This window comes from Nycticebus coucang, chromosome 14 (assembly GCF_027406575.1).
Source record: "Nycticebus coucang isolate mNycCou1 chromosome 14, mNycCou1.pri, whole genome shotgun sequence".
In the NCBI taxonomy this organism is placed as follows: domain Eukaryota; kingdom Metazoa; phylum Chordata; class Mammalia; order Primates; family Lorisidae; genus Nycticebus; species Nycticebus coucang.
In genome coordinates this window covers 58,518,846-58,524,874 of record NC_069793.1, presented here as the reverse complement: position 1 = coordinate 58,524,874, position 6,029 = coordinate 58,518,846, and positions in this window count along the sequence as shown.

Below are 6,029 nucleotides of genomic sequence, written 5' to 3'. Positions count from 1 at the left end.
TTAGAGAAAGTTCTATTCATGTCTCTTGCCCATTGATATAAGGGATTGTTGGCTTTTTTCATGTGGATTAATTTGAGTTCTCTATAGATCCTGGTTATCAAGCTTTTGTCTGATTGAAAATATGCAAAAATCCTTTCCCATTGTGTAGGTTGTCTCTTTGCTTTGGTTATTGTCTCCTTAGCTGTACAGAAGCTTTTCAGTTTAATGAAGTCCCATTTGTTTATTTTTGATGTTGTTGCAATTGCCATGGCAGTCTTCTTCATGAAGTCTTCCCCCAGGCCAATATCTTCCAGTGTTTTTCCTATGCTTTCTTTGAGGATTTTTATTGTTTCATGCCTTAAATTTAAGTCCTTTATCCATCTTGAATCAATTTTTGTGAGTGGGGAAAGGTGTGGGTCCAGTTTCAGTCTTTTACATGTAGACATCCAGTTCTCCCAACACCATTTATTGAATAGGGAGTCTTTCCCCCAAGGTAAGTTCTTGTTTGGTTTATCAAAGATTAGGTGGTTGTAAGATGTTAGTTTCATTTCTTGGTGTTCAATTCGATTCCAAGTGTCTATGTCTCTGTTTTTGTGCCAGTACCATGCTGTCTTGAGCACTATGGCTTTGTAGTACAGACTAAAATCTGGTATGCTGACGCCCCCAGCTTTATTTTTGTTACTAAGAACTGCCTTAGCTATACGGGGTTTTTTCCGGTTCCATACAAAACGCAGAATCATTTTTTCCAAATCTTGAAAGTACGATGTAGGTACTTTGATAGGAATGGCATTGAATAGGTAGATAGCTTTGGGAAGTATAGACATTTTAACAATGTTGATTCTTCCCATCCATGAGCATGGTATGTTCTTCCATTTGTTAATATCCTCTGCTATTTCCTTTCTGAGGATTTCATAGTTTTCTTTATAGAGGTCCTTCACCTCCTTCGTTAGGTATATTCCTAGGTATTTCATTTTCTTTGAAACTATGGTGAAGGGAGTTGTGTCCTTAATTAGCTTCTCATCTTGACTGTTATTGGTGTATACAAAGGCTACTGACTTGTGGACATTGATTTTATATCCTGAAACATTACTGTATTTTTTGATGACTTCTAGGAGTCTTGTGGTTGAGTCTTTGGGGTTCTCTAAGTATAAGATCATGTCGTCAGCAAAGAGGGAGAGTTTGACCTCCTCTGCTCCCATTTGGATTCCCTTTATTTCCTTGTCTTGCCTAATTGTATTGGCTAGAACTTCCAGCACTACGTTGAATAGTAAAGGTGACAGAGGACAACCTTGTCTGGTTCCAGTTCTAAGAGGAAAAGCTTTCAGTTTTACTCCATTCAGTAAAATATTGGCTGTGGGTTTGTCATAGATAGCTTCAATCAGTTTTAGAAATGTGCCACCTATGCCTATACTCTTCAGAGTTCTAATTAGAAAAGGATGCTGGATTTTATCAAATGCTTTTTCTGCATCTATTGAGAGGATCATGTGATCTTTATTTTTGCCTCTGTTAATATGGTGGATAACGTTTATAGACTTGCGTATGTTAAACCAGCCTTGCATCCCTGGGATGAAGCCTACTTGATCATGATGAATGACTTTTTTGATGATAAGCTGTAATCTATTGGCTAGGATTTTGTTGAGAATTTTTGCGTCTATGTTCATGAGTGAGATTGGTCTGAAATTCTCCTTTTTGTTTGGGTCTTTTCCTGGTTTTGGTATCAGGGTGATGTTTGCTTCATAGAATGTGTTGGGGAAGATTCCTTCTTCCTCAGTTTTTTGGAATAATTTCTGCAGTACAGGAATAAGCTCTTCCTTGAAGGTTTGATAGAATTCTGGAGTGAAGCCATCTGGACCAGGGCATTTTTTAGTTGGAAGCTTTTTTATTGTTTCTTTGATCTCAGTGCTTGAAATTGGTCTGTTCAGGAGGTCTATTTCTTCCTGGCTAAGTCTAGGGAGAGGGTGTGATTCCAGATATTGATCCATTTCCTTCACATTGTCAAATTTCTGGGCATAGAGTTTCTGGTAGTATTCAGAGATGATCTCTTGTATCTCTGTGGGATCAGTTGTTATTTCCCCTTTATCGTTTCTGATTGAGGTTATTAGAGATTTTACTTTTCTATTTCTAGTTAGTCTGGCTAATGGTTTATCTATTTTATTTATTTTTTCAAAAAACCAACTCCTTGTTTCATTAATTTTCTGAATGATTCTTTTGTTTTCAATTTCATTGATCTCTGATTTGATTTTGGATATTTCTTTTCTTCTACTGAGTTTAGGCTTAGATTGTTCTTCTTTTTCCAATTCCATAAGATCTCTTGTGAGATTGTTGATGTGCTCTCTTTCTGTTTTTCGAATGTAGGCATCTAAAGCGATGAATTTTCCTCTCAAAACTGCTTTTGCAGTATCCCACAGGTTTTGGTAACTTGTGTCTTCATTGTTGTTATGCTCAAGGAAGTTAATGATTTCCTGTTTTATTTCTTCCTTCACCCATCTGTTATTCAACAGAAGATTGTTTAATTTCCATGCCTTTGGGTGGGCTTGAGCATTTTTGTTAGAGTTGAGTTCCACCTTTAGTGCCTTATGGTCTGAAAAGATACAAGGTAAAATTTCAATTCTTCTGATTCTGTTGATATTTGTTTTGTGTCCCAGGATATGATCAATTTTGGAGAATGTTCCATGGGGTGATGAGAAGAATGTATATTCTTTATCTTTGGGGTGGAGTGTTCTATATGCATCTATCAAGCATAGTTGTTCTAGGGTCTCATTTAAATCTCTTACATCTTTGTTTAATTTCTGTTTAGAGGATCTGTCCAGCTCTGTAAGAGGTGTGTTAAAGTCCCCTGTTATGATGGTATTATCAGATATCATATTGCTCAGACTGAGTAAGGTCTGCTTCAGGAATCTGGGAGCATTTAAATTGGGTGCATAAATATTTAGAATTGAAATGTCTTCTTGTTGTAGTTTTCCCTTGACCAATATAAAGTGACCATCTTTGTCTTTTTTGACTTTAGTTGCTTTAAATCCACATGTATCTGAAAATAAGATTGCAACTCCTCTTTTCTTCTGAATTCCGTTTGCCTGAAAAATTGTCTTCCAACCCTTGACTCGGAGCTTTAATTTGTCTTTTGAGGCCAGGTGTGTTTCTTGCAGACAGCAAATGGATGGCTTGTGTTTTTTAATCCAGTCAGCCAATCTATGTCTCTTCAGTGGGGAATTCAAGCCATTAACATTTATTGAGATAATTGATAAGTGTGGTAGTATTCTATTCGTCTTATTTGGTGAGAGTCCATTGCTTAATTTTATCTTTTGCATCAGTGTGGAGGTTAGGTTTTGTCCTTTGATTTCTGAGTTCTTACTTTGCTGCTGATCCATTGTGGTGGTCAGTGTGCAGAACAGGTTGAAGTATTTCCTGTAGAGCTGGTCTTGTTGTGGCGAATTTCCTCAATGTTTGTATATCCGTAAATGATTTGATTTCTCCGTCAATTCTGAAGCTTAGCTTAGCAGGGTACAGAATTCTGGGGTGAAAATTGTTCTGTTTAAGTAGATTAAAGGTAGATGACCATTGTCTTCTTGCTTGGAAAGTTTCATTAGAGAAGTCTGCGGTAACTCTGATGGATTTGCCCCTGTAGGTCAACTGGCGCTTACTCCTGGCAGCTTGCAGAATCTTTTCTTTTGTCTTGACTTTGGACAGGTTCATCACAATGTGTCTTGGAGAAGCTCGGTTAGAGTTGAGGCGACCTGGGGTCCGATATCCCTCTGAAAGCAGTGTGTCAGACTCTTTGGTGATGTTTGGGAAATTTTCTTTTATAATATTCTCTAGTATGGCTTCCATTCCTCTGGGGCATCCTTCTTCCCCTTCTGGAATTCCTATAACTCGTATGTTGGAACGCTTCATAAAGTCCCATAATTCTGACAGTGAACGTTCTGCTTTCTCTCTCTTCTTTTCTGCCTCTTTTACTGTCTGAGTTATCTCAAGAACTTTGTCTTCTACCTCTGAAATTCTTTCTTCTGCATGGTCTAACCTGTTGCTGATACTTTCCATTGTATCTTTAAGTTCCCTAATTGACTGTTTCAGTTCCTTCAGGTCTGCTATATCCTTTTTATATTCTTCATATCGTTCATCTCTTATTTGATTCTGTTTTTGTATTTCCTTTTGGTTATTTTCCACTTTATTAGGAATTTCCTTCATTGTTTCCATCATTTCTTTCATTGTTTTCAACATGTGTATTCTAAATTCCCTTTCTGTCATTCCTAACATTTCTATACTGGTGGAATTATCTGCAGTAGCTACCTCATGGTCCCTTGGTGGGGTTGTTCTAGACTGGTTCTTCATGTTGCCTGGAGTTTTCTGCTGATTCTTCCTCATGAGTGATTTCTTTTATCTGTTTCCTTGCCCTAATTTTCCTTTCACTTCCTCTTGCTCTTTAAGTTCTTATGCCTGTGGACTAAGGGTTATAGGACCAGAAGGGTGAGAAGGTTGAAGAGCAAAAAAAGGGGATGAAAGAAAGGAGGACCGAGTGATAAGAAAAAAAGAAAGATAGAGAAAGGAGAGGGGGTGGGTATAAGGAATATTGACAAAAAGAAGAGAGGCACAGAAAGAGGGAGACAGGGCAATATAGGTGTACAGTAGGGTACTTTGACACAACCTTAAAAAAACCCCACCTTCTGGGGGTGCCCAGTTGCGTGGTTCCCTTGAGGTCAGCAGCTCTTTGCTAACCTGATCAGACACAGTACCCCACCTCCACCAAGTAGAGAGGAAAGACAAAAATGCTATAAATCAAACCAAAAGTAGCAAACAGAAAACTTTACGGGGATAAAATTGGGTGAAAAACCAAATTATATCGGTAGAAACACTAGCAAAAATGAAGTTGAAGTTATTAAAAAAGTCAGCAATGGGAAATTATAATTAAACTAGGAAAATTGAGAAAGAAAAAGGGATCTGTGTGGAAAAGATTGAAATTAAAAAAACAAAAGAACATCAGCAACGTCAAAATAAACAAACAAAAAAAACAACCAAACCAAAAAAAAAAAGAAGAAAAAAATACACAACCAAAAACAAAGCAGTTTGTATATGTTATTGAATATTGTCTGGGCAACACGTGGTCTTCTGGGGTATGAGATGTTAGTCACAGTTCTGATACGACTGGAGGCTGCTGATTTCTCAAACCCCAGCAGGTAGACACCCTAAATCTCTCTTCAGCCTACTTAAAAGGCACTTTGAACTTGTAAACTTGCTGAGCAGAAGCTTTCCCAGCTTTCTCGCTGGAATCGCTGCTGAAGTGGCTATGCACTTACTCAGTGTGCCAAAACCGATCTCACTCTGCCCCTGAGGGTTAGGGCTGCAAGGCGGCTCAGACCCCACCCTTAGGCTACTTGGTTGCTGGGTTACCAGCTCCCACCCGTTTCTAGCTCTGCGACCCTGAGGGCAGAGGTTGCCGGGGCAGATCACTGACAATGGATCCGTGTGACCCACCACCAAACACTATCAGCTCCGTCTGGCTCAGCGGCTCAGACTGGGGCCCTAGACAACGGCCAAAGTTCTCCGCACTCCCGCTCAGGCCTTCCCCAAGGCAGTTCAACTCAGTGCCAAGTCCAAGGACATCAAAACAGTTCACAGGTAAGGCCTTTCTGGTTTGCAGTCTCGCTGCTACTGAACTTACAGTTGTGGGCGGGTTTAGACGGATTGAACACACGCGACCACTTGCCGGCTTTCCACTGTTTTAGTCCTCCTCTTGGGGTCCAGAAGTCTCTCGCTGACTCCCTGTATTTTCATAGGAGTGATGATAGGCAGTTCCCACCAGCCAGAGATGCCTGGAGTCCTATCTCCCCAGACTCACGGTGCCCAGATGCAAGGAAGCTGTTACTCGGCTGCCATCTTGCTCCGCCTCCTCCCGTCCTCAGACTTTTTAAACAGGGGGCCAATTCACTGTCCCTCAGTCCGTTGGAGGGTCAGACTATAGTTTAAAGAAAAAAACTATGAACAAATTCCTATGCACACTGCACATATCTTATTTTGAAGTAAAAAACAAAATGGGAACAAATACAATTCACACC